The 23,000-nt window shown below is 31.9% G+C and overlaps 1 long non-coding RNA gene across 1 annotated transcript in view; it reads left to right on the top strand.

Moving 5' to 3' along the window:
* Positions 1 to 23,000, top strand: part of LOC129745467 (uncharacterized) — a 136,418-nt gene that overhangs the window by 26,823 nt on the left and 86,595 nt on the right. Inside the window, exon 2 of the long non-coding RNA XR_008737131.1 lies at positions 21,969 to 22,241. This is a non-coding gene — a long non-coding RNA (uncharacterized LOC129745467). The remainder of the gene's footprint in view (positions 1 to 21,968; positions 22,242 to 23,000) is intronic.

Below are 23,000 nucleotides of genomic sequence, written 5' to 3'. Positions count from 1 at the left end.
TCTTATTCCATAGAACCCTTCATTAAGCAGGCATAATCCTTCATTCAGCAGGTTGATTGATGTTTTTGATAGTGATTTTTTTTTAATTCTTGTTAATTCTTTTTAAGACTAATTTCCCGTTTTGAATTAGCGTTTCACATCAATCAAGATCAATTAATTAAATAATTTAAAGGTGTTCTAAGTATGCATTTTTTATGCTTTTATATGGCTGGCGAAAAATGGCGTTTTGATGGTGAACTGATTCAGCATTTGTATTGCTTAAAGGGTGATACGGTCAAAGTTTGGTCAATATCCAATTAAATTATTTCTTTCAATTTTGCATTTAAAATACCTGAACACCCCTCATTTTGAAGGTGTGTGTGTGTGTGTGTGTAGAATGTTGCTCCTATTTTGATTTTGGAATTCACTCTTCAGTTGTCGAAATGCCATCCAAGGAAGAAGAGCAGCGTATACAAATTTTGCTCGCGCATCGCGAAAATCCGAGGTACTCGCACGCAAAGCTGGCAAAATCGTTAAAAGTTGCCAAATCAACCGTTACAAATGTAATTAAAGTGTTTGGGGAACGTTTGTAGACAGCCAGGAAGTCTGGATCGGGGGGAAATCGAAAACCGGAAGCCGCTGAGACGACAAAGAGAGTTGCCGGTAGTTTCAAGCGAAACCCTAACCTCTCTCTCCGAGATGCCGCAAATAAGCTGGGTGTATCGTCTACAACCGTGCGTCGAGCCAAAAAAACGAGCCGGACTATCGACTTACAAGAAGGTTGTGACCAGTGATGGTAAATTTCGCCCGTCACGCTTGACCCGATTTGTTTTGTTTCATCAAACGACTGGCACTGTTCTCAATTGACGGAGCCTCACTACTCGCATGATGGACAAAGCACGACTACAATCAACATTTCTCCATCATCGACTGGCGAAGCTCCTACACATGGTCAAAATTTCTCCTGAGAGTGACTGGCAAATCTCTTCACACTTCGACCGGCTGCTGACGGCAGGTACAACTAATTGAACGACTTGCTGGCAGCAGTGTTCGGCACAATAACGCTAATCCGCTATTCGCTAGTAAGTCCGCTAAGTTTTCGTTAGCGATTTAATTTTGCCGCTAAGTTTTGATTGATTTAGCGATTTCAAAAGTTCCGCTATTTTTTGGTTCCGCTAATTGAAGACCGCTAACTCCCATATATTTGTATCAAGCTCTCGAATTATTATTGATAGGATATACTTGCTTTCATCAAGTTAAGAGGACATTTTACATCTCTTTGATTGCCTTATTGGATTCATTGGAGGATCGCGTACTCGAGTTAGAGAAAAGATGAGTTTAGAGTTATTTTTCTCTTTTTTAGCAACATTTACAGAAGAAGATAAAACCTTTAAACAATATAAAACTATTTAAAACATCTTTTCATCAGCATTTGTTTTCAAGTGGCTGAGATATTTACTTTTCACAATGCAGTTTTTTAGAGATTTGCAGATCACTTCATATAAAAATAAGATTAAATCATCATTGAAGCCTTCGTTTTAAGTTTAAATAGAAATTGTATAAATGTTTGACGTTTGACAATGCTCCTGCAAGTTTGAAAAAGGAGAAAACAAGTTGAAGATATTTAATGAAGATAGTATAAAATATTGCCAAAAACAACAAAATGGAATGCATTGTACAAAATATTGTTTGCATCAAAATTGCATACTATCTACACAAAACCGATAAATCAAGTAAATTTTTAACCAAAATTTAAATTAATAAAAAAGATATACCTATAGCTCCCATCTTCCACATTCTGTTCTTTTGCTCTTGTAATGGTTCGAAAATTCGTTTGTTTTTATTTGTAGAATTCAGAGATTTGTTAAAAATTTTATCTTTGAAAGTTTTGGTTTTGCTCATATAATTTATGAAAATTCGACCAATTTATCTAATTATATACTTGAAATTTTATTTTTTTTCCCTTGGACAGTTCTAAAAATCGAAGTGGGGAAGAGCGTGACTAACGAAGAATTTGATATTTGTTCCGGCCTTAATGATGGTCAGCAGTTAGCGATTAGCGTTTTAAGCTTAAAGCGATAACTTTTTCAACACATTTAGCGTATTTAATTAGCGATCGCTAACTTCCTATGAGTTAGCGATTTAATTAGCGGCGCTAATTTTTCAGTTAGCGATGCCGAACACTGGCTGGCAGAGAGCAACAATAGCAATAAAAAACTGAAAACGAGCTTGCTGGCAGTAGCAACAATAATAATAAATGCTTTTCTTGTTCCTCTTCAGTCGTCTTCGGCTTGCTGGTAGGAGCAACAATAATAATAAATGCGTTTCTTTTTCGTCATCGGTCGCTTGAATGCGATTGCTTGACTAGGTTATTATTTTAGCTTCAAATGAATGGGGAATGAATGACTGGCAAACGAAGTGACTGGTCGTTAAGGAACAGTCAATTGAGTTTGACGGACCAAGAGGCTTCACAGTCACAGCTTCACGCCTCATGACGTTGATATTTGCCAAGCCTGGTTGTGACTCCAAATCGCGATGATAAACAAAATACGACGGCCAAAGCGCGATCCCGGAGGCTGTACACGACGATGCTGACGAAGTTTGACTGCGTGGTAATGGACGACGAAACCTACGTCAAAGCCGACTACAAGCAGCTTCTGGGACAGGAGTTTTATACGGCAAAAGGAAGGGGAAGGGTAGCAGATATTTTCAAGCACATGAAAAAGTCAAAGTTCGCGTAGAAATATCTGGTTTGACAAGCCATCTGTACCTGTGACTTGAAAAACAGCATTTTCATAGCTTCCGGGACTGTCAACCAAGAAATTTACGTGAAAGAGTGTTTGAATAAACGTCTGCTGCCTTTCCTGAAGAAACACGGTTGTTCCGTACTGTTTTTGCCGGATTTGGCATCTTGCCATTACGGCAAAAAGGCCATGGAGTGGTACGCCGCCAACAACGTGCAGGTGGTTCCCAAGGACAAGAACCCTCCCAACACGCCAGAGCTCCGCCCAATTGAGAAATACTGGGCTATTGCAAGCGGAACCTAAAGAAGATCAAAAAAACTGCTAAGGACGAGCAGCAGTTCAAGGCAAACTGGCTTTCTGCGGCGAAGAAGGTGGACAAGGTGGCTGTACAAAATCTGATGGCAAGGGTTAAGCGTAAGGCCCGGCAATTCGGATTTGGAAAAGCGGAAGCCCAACTGAATATTTTTCCTGAATTTTATACTAATTAAACTTGAAAAAGAAATTTAATTTGATTTTTTAAATAAACGATTTCACCGATTTACACGCGTTTTTCTTTGACCAAATTTTGACCGTATCACCCTTTAGTAGAACATAAGGACGTAAGGACATGATATTTACTGCAAAATATTGAAAGTTGAAGAATTACACTATTTCATACAAACCAATCTCAATCGATTCTCAATCAGCCAACAAGGAAAGCTGCTAGGCCTCTAGAGGGAACTACGATCAACTGATAGTGGCTCCAGATAGCTCCTGGTGTGATAGAAGCATTCAATGTACTAATCGAAGTAGGTATCGCTGAATTAACGATTGAAAAGTAGGCTATTGCACGCCATCTTAATAGTTACTCGATAAGAAAATTGTTGCTCAACTCGCAATCAAATCAAATCTTACCGAGAGACAATTTTACGTGTTGCAGGAGTAAATGCCTCCCGGAGACTCAGATTCGTTGTTTTTTTTCTATTTCTGTCTCATTTCTCCATCTTTTCGAAACCCCCTCGAGGGGTGTGTTACTGGAGCACATTATTTCTGTTTTCCTTCCTCCACACATTTTCGATCCTTTTGCTGACCAAAAATGACGACGTCGAGTGCATTCGTCGTACCAACACGTCTCGAAGTCCGGAGGCGGGGATGGTCCACTCACTCAGATCTGCCTCCTTATTCGGATTCGGACCTCAAATGAATGGATTTTTTCCCTCCACAACTTCTTCCATCTACCATATGAAATACCAAGTTGAGGAAATCTTGAAACAGTGTGGGGGTGGGAGGTCCAGCGGCCGATTGGGGAGATCGGGGAGGGTCAATTGGCTATCACGAGAGATGGAAAATACCAGCCAGCATGAGCAGCAGCAAATAATTATAGCCAGAGCAAGTAAACTACACGTTTGGCAACAACTGCATGCAGCCAGCAGCTCAACCTCAACAGATTCGGCTCATACGACGGGGAATGAGGGGCTGTTTTGTTTTATATGAGGGGCTAACTTGAATTGCGCCCATTGCGCTGCCCCTCGAGACGGACGGACGAAGCGCAGTAAAAAAAATGGTGCGGGGCTGAAATCGAGCGAGCAATCGCCTCGCGTATGTCAGTAAGAAAATTGCACAAGGCGGAGCCCCCAGGCGCGGTTGAGTTTTGCTGCTCGACGCTTGCTGCGATCGTTCCTTTATTTTGCTTCCTTGAATGGCCGCCAACCATGGCTTTTGGATTGGTATTTTTCCCCTTTTCTCGTTCGCCTACTCGGATAAGATCCGCATTTCAATTTAGCCCCATTTAAAAAATATGGATAAAATTTTCCGCCCTGCAAAATACACAAGGTAGGAAAAATTACATTTTGTTCAACGATACCCAACGAGCGACGCTTGTTTTGATCGTTAGTCTTCTTACCATGTAAACTACGAGCAGCAGCGCGGAGGACTGTAATTTGTTCAACTTTGATAGCGATTGCAATTGACTAACTGGTGCGAGCACTTTTTAACTTTTGCATAGAATTGTAAATGATAAAAATGCGGGACGGAATTTTTAATCCGGACACACTGGACTGAAACTATCAACTACAGCGTTTCAGACAGAAACGATTAGTCCTACTAGAATGGTTGCGGAACACCATGCTAATTCTTTTGTTAAAAACAAAGGTGGTAAATTTGTTTTGTAAATTAGTCGTTTTCCTTGTTCTATCTCAAAGAATGCGTTTTCCGCAGAATTCTATCGTTGATAAATGATTTCAGGTAGAAATTTGTCAAGGATTGACAGTTATTGTTGATAGCTGTTTGTTTTCTACAATTTAAAAAGACCTCTTGAAATATTTACGGATAATTCCAATCAATATTGACAATGTAAAAGCAAAAATCTGTATTTATGCCAAACAATTATGAAAATAAAATTCAAACATTTAAGTTAATAAAAATTCACCAAAATTCGGGTTTGTCGTTTTTGTCATTTTTGTCATTTTTGTCATTTTTGTCATTTTTGTCATTTTTGTCATTTTTGTCATTTTTGTCATCTTTGTCATTTTTGTCATTTTTGTCATTTTTGTCATTTTTGTCATTTTGGCATTTTTGTCATTTTTGTCATTTTTGTCATTTATTGTCATTTTTGTCATTTTTGTCATTTGTTGTCATTTTTTGTCATTTTTGTCATTTTTGTCATTTTTGTCATTTTTGTCATTTTTGTCATTTTTGTCATTTTTGTCATTTTTGTCATTTTTGTCATTTTTGTCATTTTTGTCATTTTTGTCACTTTTGTCATTTTTGTCATTTTTGTCAATTTTGTCATTTTTGTCATTTTTGTCATTTTTGTCATTTTTGTCATTTTTGTCATTTTTGTCATTTTTGTCATTTTTGTCATTTTTGTCATTTTTGTCATTTTTGTCATTTTTGTAATTTTTGTCATTTTTGTCATTTTTGTCATTTTTGTCATTTTTGTCATTTTTGTCATTTTTGTCATTTTTGTCATTTTTGTCATTTTTGTCATTTTTGTCATTTTTGTCATTTTTGTCATTTTTGTCATTTTTGTCATTTTTGTCATTTTTTGTCATTTTTGTCATTTTTGTCATTTTTGTCATTTTTGTCATTTTTGTCATTTTTGTCAATTTTTGTCATTTTTGTCATTTTTGTCATTTTTGTCATTTTTGTCATTTTTCAAGGCTGTCAATTTTATCAATTTGGTCAATTTAGTCTATCTTGTAATTTTTTTTCAATTTGGTCCATTTAGTCAATCAAGTCAATTTTATCAATTTTGTTAAATTTGTCAATTTTGACAATTTGGTGAATATCTTCAACATTTTCATTTTTTTTTTAATTTGCATATTTGGTCAATATTTTCAATATGTTTAATTTTGTCATTGTTTTTAATTTTATCAATTTTATCAATGTTGTCAATTTTGTCTTTTTTTTTCAATTTTGTCAATCATGTCTATTTCTATTCAGTTTTGTCGATGATGTCAATTTTGTCGCTTTTGTTAATTTTGTCAATTTTGACAATGTTTTCCATTCCGAAAATTTTGTCAATTCTGTAATTTTAAATAATTTTGTCAACTTTGTTTATTTTGTCAATTTCACAATTTCGAAGAATTTGACTATTGACAATTGACAATATTGACCATCTTAAAAATTTGACAATGGTATTTTGACAATTTTCACAATTTTGTATTTTTTTTTTATTTTGACAATTTGGTTAATTTTGCTAATTCTAAAAATTTGGAAAATATGCTCTGATATGCTGTGTGGCAGCGGCTTAAAGAATACTGCCACTGGGATACTGGTCCATGTTGTACGAGGCGACTTATCCAGTACTTCCCAGATACGTTTAGCTCATATTTCTGTCTATTGGAAATCAATGAGGTTGTATCTGGGAGGGGGAGGAAATAGGTCAAGGTCAATTATAACATGCAGATTTCAGAATTGTTTTCAGTTCGGAATTGTGTAAGCCAATGTTTTGAATCTGAATCGGTTTTGAAATCTTGCTGGTATTTTTGAACTTTTTGACCTATTTTCTCTTTTGGAGGATATGGACATAGTGCGTATTGCCAAATAAGCATTTGCACAAGCTGTATTCTTCCATATTTATTTTCTTGTTTAGCCAATTTGGAAAATGATCTTTTATTCAACAAATCTCTATGCTTTCCTGGTAACTCTTTCAATAAAATCTCTACACATGTGATTCTTGAATGTGAAGCTCTTTCATGTACACATCGCTTACAACCCAATGGGATTTTCTTTTTTTGGCAATCCGTTAAGATTGGCCAAGTTGAAATCTTATAAAATATTGATCTACCTACATAAATGACATCAGTAATATTTGTGACATTAAATAAATTCGTCGTATTTTTCCTTGTATTAACACAAGTGTCCAGTGCCTTCTATCTTCATTTTAGTAACACCCTCTTGTGGAAGTAAATGGCCTTTCAGGAATAGATATTTATTTTAAAAAAATCGACCTGATGCTTCAATCACGTAAGCCGTACAAATGTCGTTTTGAAGGAACAAATGTCCAAAAATATGTTAGATAGCCGAAAGGCTTTCAAATTTCTCATTGTATCTAGTTGGAAGTTGGAAGTCAAAACTAATATCGCATATAGACAGTTATTCCTGTTTAACCCAATATGTGTAACTTTTCTTATATTGACACATGTGACAAGTTCACTTCAGCTTTAGAATGGTTAAATATGTGTGGTTTAGAAGAGTTGAATTTCTCATTTCATTTTCTGATGTTTCGTTATCATACGCCAGTCCTGATTCTGGAATTCACTACACTAATTTCGTGCAATCACATGTGCTTTTGCAAATATCGCTTAAACTAAAAATAATGTTTAAAATTACTTGTTACTGTACAGATAGCCAAATGGCTTTAAAATCATTTCTCACGTCCAGTTTATAGATATATCGCAAGGTAATGAAAAAAAACCTGCTGTAACATAGGATTGCTATGTATCAAAATTCACCTGCTTATGCACTCTTCAAAGCTGCATTTTAAATTTCACTTTAAAGAAACTCATAGTAGCTATCTGACTAGAGCACTAACTGGTCTGTAAAAACAAAAAACTTTGTATAATGAATCTTTTGTTTGGTTTAACTATGATTACGAGATAGTAGGTACTACGTATATTTTCCTTCCACCTAGTGTGTGATTGCCCTTTTTTATCTGACTACATTCATTTGTATGTCTGAATTTAAATAAGAAAGTTATAAAGAAAAAAAATCATTTCAAATGTAATTTTAAGAAGCGCAAATGCTTCAAATCCCTATGTGGATAGGCTAAATGCCAACTTAAATCAGATCTTTTATAAGCCCTCACTGTAGCATCCTGGTCAGAGCATGCTCTGATCATTGTAAAATCAAATCTCCTCGAATAATTTATGATTCTTAAGATTTTTTCCAACTTATATGTAACTGTCTCTAGTTCGCTTTACAACTTTTCTGTACTCTGCCTATCATGTATGTAATAAGTGAATCAAATTCTAAGAATTTAAATTAAAGTAACATTATGACATACTTTAACCATATGAGCTTTAATGCTTAAAAATCCCTATGTGGATAGGCTCTATGCCATATTTTGTCAAAAATACCCATGTGGATAGGCTACATGCCATGTTTAATACATTGAATTTATTTTCTTGCCCTTTTTATAGGTTTTCAGATTTCTCAGGTATATGATGAAATCTGCAAAAAAGGCTAGGCACAATTTTCCCGTTTGTTTGGATAACGTGCCGCTTTTAAGCCTAACCCTTTTCTAATACCTGATAATTTTGTCAATTTTGACAATGTTTTCCATTCCGAGAATTTTGTCAATTCTGTAATTTTAAATAATTTTGTCAACTTTGTTTACTTTGTCAATTTCACAATTTCGAAGAATTTGACTATTGACAATTGACAATATTGACCATCTTAAAAATTTGACAATGGTATTTTGACAATTTTCACAATTTTGTATTTTTTTTAATTTTGACAATTTGGTTAATTTTGCTATTTCTAAAAATTTGGAAAATATTGAAAATTTTGTCAATTTTGACACTTTTGAAATTTTTTAAAATTTTGAAAATTCGAAAAATTTTGACAGTTTTGACAGTTTGACAATTTTGACAATTTTGACAATTTTTATAATTTTGACAACCTTAACAATTTCGACAACTTTGACAATTACGACTATTTTTTCTGTTTAGACAATTTTGACAATTTTCGCCAATTTTGAAAATTTTGACAATTTTCGCCAATTTTGACAATTTTAACAATTTTGACAGTTTTGACAATTTTAAAAATTTTGACAATTTTGACAATTTTGACAATTTTGACAATTTTGACAATTTTGACAATTTTGACAATTTTGACAATTTTGACAATTTTGACAATTTTGACAATTTTGACAATTTTGACAATTTTGACAATTTTGACAATTTTGACAATTTTGACAATTTTGACAATTTTCACAATTTTGACAATTTTGTCAATTTTGTCAATTTTGACAATTTTGACAATTTTGTCAATTTTGTCAATTTTGTCAATTTTGTTCATTTTGGCAATTTTGTCAATTTTGTGAATTTTGTAAATTTTTTCAATTTTGTCACTTTGGTCAATTTTGTCAATTTTGTCAATTTTGTCAATTTTGTCAATTTTGTCAATTTTGTCAATTTTGTCAATTTTGTCAATTTTGTCAATTTTGTCAATTTTGTCAATTTTGTCAATTTTGTCAATTTTGTCAATTTTGTCAATTTTGTCAATTTTGTCAATTTCGTCAATTTTGTCAATTTTGTCAATTTTGTCAATTTTGTCAATTTTGTCAATTTTGTCAATTTTGTCAATTTTGTCAATTTTGTCAATTTTGTCAATTTTGTCAATTTTGTCAATTTTGTGAATTTTGTCAATTTTGTCAATTTTGTCAATTTTGTCAATTTTGTCAATTTTGTCAATTTTGTCAATTTTGTCAATTTTGTCAATTTTGTCAATTTTGTCAATTTTGTCAATTTTGTCAATTTTGTCAATTTTGTCAATTTTGTCAATTTTGTCAATTTTGTCAATTTTGTCAATTTTGTCAATTTTGTCAATTTTGTCAATTTTGTCAATTTTGTCAATTTTGTCAATTTTGTCAATTTTGTCAATTTTGTCAATTTTGTCAATTTGTCAATTTTGTCAATTTTATCAATTTTGTCAATTTTGTCAATTTTGTCAATTTTGTCAATTTTGTCAATTTTGTCAATTTTGTCAATTTTGTCAATTTTGTCAATTTTGTCAATTTTGTCAATTTTGTCAATTTTGTCAATTTTGTCAATTTTGTGAATTTTGTCAATTTTGTCAATTTTGTCATTTTGTCAATTTTATCAATTTTTTTAAACTTCTTCCAATATTGTCAACTTCTGCAATTTTGTAAATTTTTTATTAATGTTGTCAATTTGGTCGTTTTATTCAATTTTTAAATTTTTTTTAATTGTGTCAATTTTGACAATTTAACCAATTTAGACAATGTTGACCATTTTGACAATTTTGATATTATTTTGACAATGTCGACCATTTTGAGAATTCTGACAGTTTTGACAATCTTGGCAATTTTGACTTTTTTGATTATTTTGACAAATTTGACAATTTTGATCATTTCGACCATTTTGACAACTTGTACAGTTTTGACAATTTTTGACAATATTGACAATTCCTAAGGCTTCGGCTGCTTACCGAACCACAAATGGAATGGAAACAAACTTAGGATTCGTTCGTAGCAAGCCAAGACCCCTAAGGCTTATGCACGAATCGGGATTTGGGAAAACTATTTTCTTCACACTCGCATGAAATGCCCATTCATTTAACAAAAATCACAATTCAAACACGAATTTGAAAATTTATGCTTGAAATTTTAGTGGTACTGTTCTTCACTGAAATGGATTCCTTAATTCGAGGCTCGCAATTTGATCAACACACATTTATCACCAGATATAAAAAAAAAACTCCAGTCACAGCACAATTTTAAACAACAACTGTAAATTTTTAGAACGACGGCCACTTTTTCGGCAGAATTTGTGAGCTCATTCAGAAGTTGCATCTAAACGATTTTATAAAATTACCATTTTAAAATTTTGCACATTTTCGGAGTACCGTTGTAATTGTGATTATTTTTTATCCCTGAGAAAAAAGAAACAAACATAACTGTGTGATTTTTATTTACGGGAAAAAAACCTTACCTCCGGCTGCCATGCCCCAATTGCGCAAAGAAACGATTGAAACCACCTACATATAGCGAATTTTTGCACACCCATAACCCAGTTTGAAACGCATCCACAAACAGGTTTAAAACACTTCCGGCGATTAGTGTTTCTATGGACTTCCGGGAACTCGTTTTATATATTTTCGAACAGCTGATCTTGAGAAATATTCTAAAAACACTCAATTTTTAAAAATTTTCACGGACCCGAAAACAAACACGTGAGATGCCATCATGTCAACGCCTACCGTGTCATATCTAATTCAGATAGTTTTATTGAAGTTTTGCAATACTTTCGGCTTGAAGATGTCTAATAAGCTTAGGCGTAGTTTGAAGAAATCCTTAAACTGTATGACAATTAGTGAATTTTGTGATTGAAAAAAAATTTTTAAGTTCTCTCAATCATGTCTATTCTGTAAATTATGTGAATTCAGTGTTTTAACGGTGTACCACATTTGGTGATGAAAAATGCAAATTTTCTGATTCAAACCTAATCGCGAACTCTTTGGCAACCACATTGGCTGCCAGTTTGACCACCTTTTTCATATTTCTATCTGAAGGCTGGTGGAAGGGATAGGTGCATCAACTCGCTGGCAACTGGCAACACGGCTAACGGGCCGAAGGTGTAAATAAGGACAGTTGTTGTTACCCAATGGTTGGAAGTGTGAAGGGAAATATGGAAATTAGCTTCGGCCATTTGTTCACCGGAATTCATTGCTCCTGCAAGGGCTTTAAGAAACAAACGACCCGGGACCCGAAAGGTTGGAACCAAAGGAAAATTCTTAAAAAGTGAAAGGCATGGAATGCATGAATGAAGTCGTTTTCTCGGATCGAAAAACTTGCTGGTTCTAGGCGAGGTCGAAACTTATAAATTTTTAAATTAAAAAAAATGTCAACCAAGTTTATTGCTTTGTGATCGACTGTCAAAAAACCGTTTTCCCAATGGTGCTCGTCAAAGTCACAAGACAAAAAAAAACAGAACCAATAATTCATTCGCCGCTGACGAGCAACAAATCACTTTTTGGCGTGAGCACGACACTTGCTTGAGTCTGGAAAGAGAGGGGGAGGGTGTGTATTTCGTTACCTATCGCCATATGATTAGTTCTGACTGAACGAGCAAGCTATGTACTAAACTTGCTGGATAAACAAGGCGACCGTTAGAAAAAAGGTTAAATGTAGTAGGTGGACAGGAATGCCAGGCCAATACACAAAATGGTTGATGTATGCGATATGGAATGGGTTGACTGCATGCAATCGCTAAAGTGCATTTGTTTTGTGATCTATTTGCTGACGATTTCGAGTCCGGAGAAGTAAAGAGAAGGTAGGGAGGGAGGGTCTCTCGCTCGGCATTAGTTTGTTGATTGGTGGCCTGAATGACTGACTGACTAAGCAGAGACTAACCATGCAAAGCACATGGCAAATGGCACCGTAAATGGGGATTAATTTCAGTGTTCTATGTTTGATGAAGTCAGCAGCTTAAGCTCTAGTTAGACCTAGAGTGACTTATGAATGGGAGGAAAAATGCAATCATTATTATGAGCAGCAGGCTTACAATATGGATGGGAATGCTTCGTCGTCGTTTGCTGTTTATTCATACATTGTAAGGAGTCAGGCACAATTTTCCAACTCCTACCTGTTTCTGATTGAATTGCATTTTAATGCGATTGGAAAATTTTAATGACTCATGAAATAGTTTGAGCCAACAGAAGAAGAAGTTGAAGAAAAATGTGTGTATGTAATCGAGATTGCGAGATAATGGCGATTAGAGTATAGTCTCTGTGTATTGATTGATGGGAAACGGTCGGAAAAAATTTAAAATAGTCATTTGGTCGACTAACTAGTGCAATCATGCCGCAATCAACGGTAATTTTACATTGTGAATAATCGACGCCGTATAGCGTTTTACTTCCTCATATCGGTCATCATCGATGCAGGATTAGCCATGTAATTAACGATTTGTAAGCGATGGTACTTCTTTTTTGTGTTATTTACATACTGTTTAATTTTTAATATGCTGTTTATTATTCATATCAAAAATGAACACAACCGGATTTCATGCAGAAGAGAAATAATTAATACAATTTACTTGATTCCATTAATGAAGGGTTTAAAACAAAGGAAAATTTTGCAATCATTAAAGGAAATCAAATCCAATATTAAACATGAATTATAAAAAAAATCGTGTATTTAGTTCTGTTGTGAATAAAATTCGTAGGTAACCTGTAAGACAAGATTATGTATACTCCAGAAAAATACACCAAACAGTAAAAACTCTTAAAACTGCCGAAATTGGCAGACTAAAACGATGCAAAACTGACAAAAATCACAAAAAATACAAAAAACGAAATTGATAACATGACAAAAAATATAATAAATGCAGAAAGCATCAAAATTGTAGAAAAAATCAAAATTGTCCAAATTATCAGAATCGACAGAATTGTCTTAAGATCGAAATTTATTAAAATTATCGATATTATCAATATTTTCTAATGATTGAAATTATCGTTATGTTCAAAATTTTCAAAATTGTCAAAAATATCAAAATTGTCGAAATGGTCGAAATTGTCAAGATTGTCAAAATTGTCGAAATAGTCAAAATTATCCAAAATGTCAAAATTTTCGAAAAAGTCGAAATTGTCAAAAATGTCAAAATTAAACAAATAGAAAAAATTGACAAGGTTGACAAAATTGACAAAATTGTCAAAATTTTTAGAACTGTCAAAATTGTCAAAGTTGTCAAAATTGTCAAAATTATCAAAATTGTCAGAATTATCAAAATTGTAAAAATTGTCAAAATTGTCAAAAATTGCCAAAATTGTCGATATTGTAAAAATTGTCCAAATTGTCAAAATTTTCAAAACTGTCACGATTGTCCAAAATATCAAAATTGTCCAAGTTGTCAAAATTGTCAAAATTGTCCAAATTGTCAAAATTGCCAAAATTGTCAAAATTGTCAAAATTGTCAAAATTGTCAAAATTGTCAAAATTGTCAAAATTGTCAAAATTGTCAAAATTGTCAAAATTGTCAAAATTGTCAAAATTGTCAAAATTGTCAAAATTGTCAAAATTGTCAAAATTGTCAAAATTGTCAAAATTGTCAAAATTGTCAAAATTGTCAAAATTGTCAAAATTGTCAAAATTGTCAAAATTGTCAAAATTGTCAAAATTGTCAAAATTGTCAAAATTGTCAAAATTGTCAAAATTGTCAAAATTGTCAAAATTGTCAAAATTGTCAAAATTGTCAAAATTGTCAAAATTGTCAAAATTGTCAAAATTGTCAAAATTGTCAAAATTGTCAAAATTGTCAAAATTGTCAAAATTGTCAAAATGGTCAAAATTGTCAAAATGGTCAAAATTGTCAAAATTGTCAAAACTGTCAAGATTGTCGAAACAAAATTTACAAAATTGACAAAATTGACAAAATTGACAAAATTGACAAAATTGACCAAATTGACAAAATTGACAAAATTGACAAAATTGACAAAATTGACAAAATTGACAAAATTGACAAAATTGATAAAATTGACAAAATTGATAAAATTGACAAAATTGACGAAATTGACAAAATTGACAAAATTGACAAAATTGACAAAATTGACAAAATTGACAAAATTGACAAAATTGACAAAATTGACAAAATTGACAAAATTGACAAAATTGACAAAATTGACAAAATTGACAAAATTGACAAAATTGACAAAATTAACAAAATTGACAAAATTGACAAAATTGATAAAATTGACAAAATTGACAAAATTGACAAAATTGACAAAATTGACAAAATTGACAAAATTGACAGAATTGACAAAATTGACAAAATTGACAAATTTGACAAAATTGACAAAATTGACAAAATTGACGAAATTGACGAAATTGACGAAATTGACAAAATTGACAAAATTGACAAAATTGGCAAAATTGAAAAAATTAACAAAATTGACAAAATTGAAAAAATTGACAAAATTTACAAAATTGACAAAATTGACAAAATTGACAAAATTGACAAAATTGACAAAATTGACAAAATTGACAAAATTGACAAAATTGACAAAATTGACAAAATTGACAAAATTGACAAAATTGACAAAATTGAAAATATTGACAAAATTGACTGAATTGACAAAATTGAAAAATATGACAAAATTGACAAAATTGACAAAATTGTCAAAATTGTCAAAATTGACAAAATTGACAAAATTGACAAAATTGACAAAATTGACAAAATTGACAAATTGACAAAATTGACAAAATTGACAAAATCGACAAAATTGACGAAAGTGACAAAATTGAAAAAAAATTGACAAAATTTTCCAAATTTTTTCAAAATTGTCAAAATTGTCAAAATTGTCAAAATTGTCAAAATTGTCAAAATTGTCAAAATTGTCAAAATTGTCAAAATTGTCAAAATTGTCAAAATTGTCAAAATTGTCAAAATTGTCAAAATTGTCAAAATTGTCAAAATTGTCAAAATTGTCAAAATTGTCAAAATTGTCAAAATTGTCAAAATTGTCAAAATTGTCAAAATTGTCAAAATTGTCAAAATTGTCAAAATTGTCAAAATTGTCAAAATTGTCAAAATTGTCAAAATTGTCAAAATTGTCAAAATTGTCAAAATTGTCAAAATTGTCAAAATTGTCAAAATTGTCAAAATTGTCAAAATTGTCAAAATTGTCAAAATTGTCAAAATTGTCAAAATTGTCAAAATTGTCAAAATTGTCAAAATTGTCAAAATTGTCAAAATTGTCAAAATTGTCAAAATTGTCAAAATTGACAAAATTGACAAAATTGACAAAATTGACAAAATTAACAAAATTGACAAAATTGACAAAATTTACAAAATTGACAAAATTGACAAAATTGACAAAATTGACAAAATTGACAAAATTGACAAAATTGACAAAATTGACAAAATTGATAAAATTGACAAAATTGAAAAAATTGACAAAATTGACAACATTGACAAAATTGACAAAATTGACAAAATCGACAAAATTGACAATATTGACAATATTGACAATATTGACAATATTGACAATATTGACAATATTGACAATATTGACAATATTGACAAAATTGACAAAATTGACAAAATTGACAAAATTGACAAAATTGACAAAATTGACAAAATTGACAAAATTGACAGAATTGACAAAATTGACAAAATTGACAAAATTGATAAAATTGACAAAATTGAAAAAATTTACAAAATTGACAAAATTTACAAAATTGACAAAATTGACAAAATTGACAAAATTGACAAAATTGACAAAATTGACAAAATTGACAAAATTGACAAAATTGACAAAATTGACAAAATTGACAAAATTGACAAAATTGACAAAATTGACAAAATTGACAACATTGACAAAATTGACAAAATTGACAAAATTGACAAAATTGACAAAATTGACAAAATTGACAAAATTGACAAAATTGACAAAATTGACATAATTAACAAAATTGACAAAATTGACAGAATTGACAAAATTGATAAAATTGACAAAATTGTCAAAATTGTCAAAACTGTCAAAATTGTCAAAATTGTCAAAATTGACAAAATTGTCAAAATTGTCAAAATTGTCAAAATTAACAAATTTGACAAGGTTGACAAAATTGATAAAATTGACAAAAAAGACAAAAATGACAAAATTGACAAAATTGACAAAATTGAAAAAAAATTACAAAATTGCAAAAAATTGACAAAATTGACAAAATTGAAAAAAAATTACAAAATTGCAAAAAATTGAAAAAATTGAAAAAATTGACAAAATTGACAAAATTGACAAAATTGACGAAATCGACAAAATTGACAAAATTGACAAAATTGACAAAATTGACAAAATTGACAAAATTGCCAAAATTGACAAAATTGACATAATTGAAAAAAAATGACAAAATTTACAAAGTTTACACAATTGACAAAATTTAAAAATTTGACAAAATAACCAAATGAACTAAATTGACAAAATTGTTAAAATTTACGAAAATGTTAAAATGGTCAAAATTGTCAAATTTGCCAAATTGACGAAATAGACAAAATCGACTAAATTGGCGAATGTATCAAAATTTGTCGAAATTATCAAAATTTTTAAAATTGTTCAAATTGTCAAAATTGTCTTAACTGTCAAAATTGTCGAATTTGTCTAAACTGTCAAAGTTGCCGAAATTTGAAAAAAAAATTAAAATTATCAAAATTGTTAGAAACGTCAAAATTGTCAGATTTGTCAAAATTACCACAGTTGTTAAAATTGTAAAAATTTTCCAAAATTGTCAATGACCTCATTGCCATGAATTTTGTTCAAAACTTTTTATCTTGGATCAAACATGTCGTGACGGTTTTCTCGGCTAGGAAAGTAGTAATTACTGCTCAATGACAAGGACTAAAAAAATCGTATTCAAATCGGAGCAGCCAAGAAACAAAACCGCGCGTAGTTCACAAAAGTTCTGACCACAGTAGGTTCGCGACCCAGCAAACACGTGATTGTAGGGGATTTTTTTCAAGGGGAATCCGATCGCCAGAAAATCGTGAGCGAGCCGTGGCAGAAAACCTCGCGAACCTCGCGATTCTGGTTCGTGAACCAAATTGGAAAACGCATTGCACACTTGATGGTCGTGTTTTCCGTTTCGTTATTTTGTCTCCACATGGTTGTCGATTGCGCCAAATGCAACGCGTGGACAGATGAAATAAATCGATTTTCAAACTTTTCATAACATTTGAACGATGTACATAATTTGTGAATTGAAGTTTGTCATTTCTGATGTTAAACAACGTCAAATTTGGCAAATTTGAATATAGAGTTTCGAAAGGATGCAATCTGGCCCAGTAACAGATAGAAAAAATATTGATTTAATTATCCGAAGGATAGAAAGTTCCTCCGCATCCTAAAAAGATGTATGGGGTGGGGGAAGGATAAAAAAATACAAGTCCAATCTAGAAATGTGCTACTTCGGCATCTTAATTGTATCCCCTTTGTTATTTTCAAGTTTCTTCCGAAGTTCAAATTGAGGAAGTTATATAAGTTTGGAATTTCAAATTTCATGTCATGGCAGAAAAAAGGAGGCATTAACCGTGCGATGAAGTTTCGAAAGCGAGGGAAAACCATTAAGATAATTAAGAATTTCAATGTTAACTCATTGTGGACCAAATACAAGATATCTAGTTTTTTCGCTTGACGCGTTTCCGAGCCGGACAAACCGGGCAATTTTAAATAAAAACCTAGCAAAATCCGGGCAATTAATTTTGAAAATGTCCATAAATCCGAGCATTATCTGGGCAAAAAAACTTTTTTGTTTATCAGAACTTATCGACAGGTTTTGAATCGTACTTTAAGATCCAAAACACCTTTCATGATTATTTTTTCTCCAAAAATTCTGTTTTGGAGGAGTTTGTTATTTTGATTTTCCAAATAAAGTGAAAATAACCGGGCAAAATCCGGGCATTTTTCATTGAAATCCAGGCAACCGGGCCGTCCCGGACTGTTTCAAAATTTTGTATTGAATGTCCAGGCAAACCCGAATAAAACCGGGAAATCGGACAACATTAGATAAGAAAGAAACGCTATTTCTCTAATATCATTTTCAGTTTATGAGCAGATAATAATGACGAATTAAAAATAGCAGAAAAAAAATTCAACAAGCTCAATCAAAGGTAATCCAGGCAATAAACGTAGATTTAAAATCCATGAGTTTGATCAAGATCAAGTTCAAAATTAATGTTAAAGATAACTATAATTGAAAAATTTGCATTTAAATTTTTGAAAACTGATTTTTTACTTCTGTTTTGAAATAAAAAAAATCTTTTTTTAATTCAACTGATAGCTTAGTCATTGTCTTCAACATTTTTGATGTTAATCAGGTTTTCAAAGTAACAGAGCCATATCTAGTTCAGAAATATTTCAAAATATTTTTCAGAACATTCTCATTTTGCAAAATATTTTCAATGGCATCTTATTTGATTTTCATTACTACTTAAATTTGACATACATAGGTACTACCTTTAGACTAGTGTGAACATATTCGATTTTTATTTTTAAAATATTTAAAATATGTACGATTTGCTATTGATATTTCAAATTCCTAATTTCAGCTGAAAATCCGAATGATGAACAAAATTTGAAAACAAACAATTCAATGTTCACGATTCAAAATACATTTTTTTAAATTGCTTTTCTGGATTCAAAATTATACAATGGATTTAAAAAATTAGGATTAAAAATTCTTTCTCACAAATTCTTAATTTCATATTCGTGATACTTAATTTGGAACTGAACAATTTAAATTCAAATTCTGGGTTTTGAAATAAGTTTTACGAATATTTGAATCTAATTTGTGGATTAAGAATTCCCAATTCAAATAGTAAAGTGTGACTTTTTCATTCAGAATTGAGTCATCAAAAGATCACAATTCCAAAATCAGGATTCCCTATTCCAAAATGAATTTCAACTGAATATTTTTGAATTTGGAATAAGCAATTTTCAATCATCAATTTGTCCATTTCAAACTCTATGCAAAAAGTGAGAAAACATAAATTTTAATAGCAAAATTCGTATAAGCGGATTCAGAAATGTTAAAATAAAATCTGAAAAACAAACTCCGTACTTACTAACAGTTCGAAACATAGAGTGATGAACCCATAAAAAGAATTTTGATAGTTTTGAATCATAAAAAAAGAATAATTAATTTGGAGTTATTCATTTTAAAGTTGCGTTGTGAATTTTTATGATCGAAAAATAATCTAATAAAATAAAAATAAAAATTACGACAAAATGGAAGATAAAAAAATTGCAGAAATCAATTCAAAAAGCTCAATATAAGGAAATTCAGACAATAAAAGGTGATTTCAAATCCAGTAGTGAGATCAAGATCGGATTCAGAGTTAATGTTAGAGATTATTATAATTTAAAAATAACAATGCAAATTTGTAATTTATTTTCCGACGTATCATTAATTCTATCGTTTTTTATCATTGATTGAGTATCATACTCATTTTTTTTTTTTAAAAAGATTTGAATTGAGAATAACATGAATTTATTGTTATATTTAAAAACTACCGACCCGTTATTGTGGTCAAAGTCTGTTTTCGCTTTGACAAAATTAAGTACGCACTCTTAAAATTCGGGTTTTTCTCTTCTTTTAAAATTGTTTCGTCTTCTTATAAGTTAAAAAGAATTCTTCTTCATCCTTTTAGGGGCATGTGAATAAGGTGGTGAAAAAGCAAGTTTCCGTTGATATTTGTATCCCTCAAGCCAAAACCCCTCAAGAAAGTTTTTTTTTTTTAATTTCTTGAAAACTCTTCTTTGATTATTGAATTAATTTATAATTTTTTTATGATATTCACGTTCATCCAAAATAATCATTGATACGTTTGCATGTGTTTTCTTGTTAAAACTTTTCATATGGAATCGTGGTTGTCTTTAAAATTTAAAAAACAGTTATGGAATTTTACACTCAACCTCTACTACATAAATGTAGTGATTTGGATGAAATTGTAAGGCTCTAAGATTTGATTTGATTATTTATTCTTTAAACGGTTGTTAAAGATCATTATTAGGGCCTTCTTGTGTCTATTCTAATCCATAATTTTGTCAAAAAGCTTTGTTTAATTCAATTGACTACCCAGGAGTTGACATCGCAGAATGAATTTGATTTAATATTTAGAGTTTCGTTAATCTTAAAACGCTGTAAGTTAACAAAAAAAAATTTTATTTAATAAACTTAAAAATAAAACAGAAATATTCCATACAATAATTGAAAGAACAGTGGAAAATGAAGAACTTCCTGCTGCTGCTTGAAGCACAATTTATTACCCGTACGCGTACCTAAAGAGACGCACAGCCTGCCTACGGAAGAAAATCGAATAACCACGCGTTCCCTTCCAAAAAAAAAGTTCATGAACCTTTTCGCTAAATGGTTCGTGAGCCAAAATCGCGGGGAAAAATTTTCATGTATGTTACGATTTCCACGAGCGAGACAGGATTCAAAATCCAAAAGAATCGTCTGTTGGTTGGACTGCCTCGCTCTTGTTTCCTATGGTTCGCGAACCTATAGAATTTTTTTTCACAGCCTGCTCGCGCTTTGACGAACCTTTACGGGTAAAAATCGTAGACGAGCGGGAATCGCCACTCGTGTACACGATTTTATTAGTCCTTGCTCAATGATATAAATGCATCGCACTGCAACCTCAATTTGTCTGCCACATCGTGGTCGCGATTTCATTTTCATGAAACAAGTTAATTGGATAGGTCGATATAAAAGTATTATCAATTTTAACACAAACCAGCTTATTAAAAACAAAGAAACCTCCGTTGCTCGATAACGGAAATGTGAAATCTGTCACCAAGAATAATGATGATAGGTACCTTGAAAATGTAAAAGAAGGACTGGATATTTTCAACTTCTTTTGGCATGTACTCGTTAAATGCGAATCAGGAAGCTAGAGGGTTCCCAACTGTTTAAAATGAGATTGAAAAATAAGAATTTTCGTTATATCGATAAGAGTAATTCTATTTTCTTTATTTATAGAGGATTTAAACCAAGATATTTAGATGTAAATTTTCACAATTTATTCGTTTAAAAATGACTGCCAAATTACCGAATTGATTAACAAAATTCAGTTGTAGAAAATTTGATGAAAAAAATTACAAAATTATAATGAACAAACTCTAAGAGCAACCCTACCTTCATTACTATCGATGGTTAATTACCATGGCGACCACCTCACATGTATGATACACTGTACAGCCAAAGCAGAGCGGTGCCTAATTGAACTCAAAACGTCAAATCACCGCTGTTTTCATTACCAAAATTCATTTTTTTTTTCTTCCATCTCCAACTTTACTCATTTGGCCTGGCCGGCGGCAGTCCAGTGTGACATGGCGTCTGATTAAATGCAGTTAAACGCAAAACTTCAAGGCCTTCTGCGTTTTGTTCGATGGCTAATTCCGTGCATCACAGCAGGCAGGGACACCACCAAGTTTAAATTGAGGAAAAAAATAATGCGGACTAAATTTATTTCCCTTTAATTTGCCTTTATGGCGTACTCATTAAAGTTTTTTTTTCTCTTTTAGGTTTATTCGACTCACTCGTTGATAAGCAGTTTTTGTCATACGGCAAGGAAAATGGCGACGGCGACGACGACGACGACCGTCTGACGATGAATGACGAATTAAAAATCATAAAAGGCATTTTTGCGCTGATGGAACGAAACAAGCAACAACAGAAAAAAATCCGGTCCCAAAATTATCGAGCCGAGATAAAATTGGAACTAAACGAAATTGTGATGGATCTCCCCAACAACGACAACAACGACTAAGCGTAATTTCCAACGTCCTCCGCCTTAGGTAGGTACCGATAATTTTGGTTTTTTACCTTCGGGGACACACACACACTCTCGGATATGATGAAGTTTTGCGGACCTGTTTAGGTCATATTCCTGCCTTTCTTTCCAAATTTTTGCGTCATATTTTGACAGCGACCAGACCAATTCAGGATAGGAACCAAGAAGCGGAAGCGACGAAATCGACGCGATCTTGATATCTTTAATTTTCATTAATTTGTTCGTCTTTTGTGGTCTTTCGGGGCGGTTTGGTCGCTCTCTTGTTCTTGCGTGGACAAAAATGAATGTTTTTCGTTTTCTGTTCTTGGTTGACGCTGTCGTTGTTGCTGTTGATATTTCGTTAATTTCTGAAGACTATGACATGCATTTGTGGGTTTTTTGTTTTGAGTCACGTCGACTTTTGAGACATAAAATCGGTAGAAACTTTTCGAAAAGAACCTCAAAGCTCTTGCTACAAGAGACGTCTGTAGGGATGAGATGAAGGAAATTCAGAATAAAAATCAAAATTAATCAATAATAAAATTAAAAAAATAGTTGTATTCGGAAATACTGAAGATAAATAAAATAATATAAATTACTATGGCAACGTTTGTTATTTTGGCAACACTAGGCAAAACAAACAAAACAAAGTCAGTCATTGATCTATTCTTGTGAGTGACAGACGTGTCTGAGTGAATCTCTGAAATGAGATTCATAAGAATCTTAAAATCACGTGCAGATTGTCAAGGCTGCTGCTACGAAAAATTTATTTTTATTCGGCCTC

Source organism: Uranotaenia lowii, chromosome 1 (assembly GCF_029784155.1).
Source record: "Uranotaenia lowii strain MFRU-FL chromosome 1, ASM2978415v1, whole genome shotgun sequence".
NCBI lineage: Eukaryota > Metazoa > Arthropoda > Insecta > Diptera > Culicidae > Uranotaenia > Uranotaenia lowii.
This window is presented reverse-complemented; position numbering and strand designations above follow the sequence as displayed.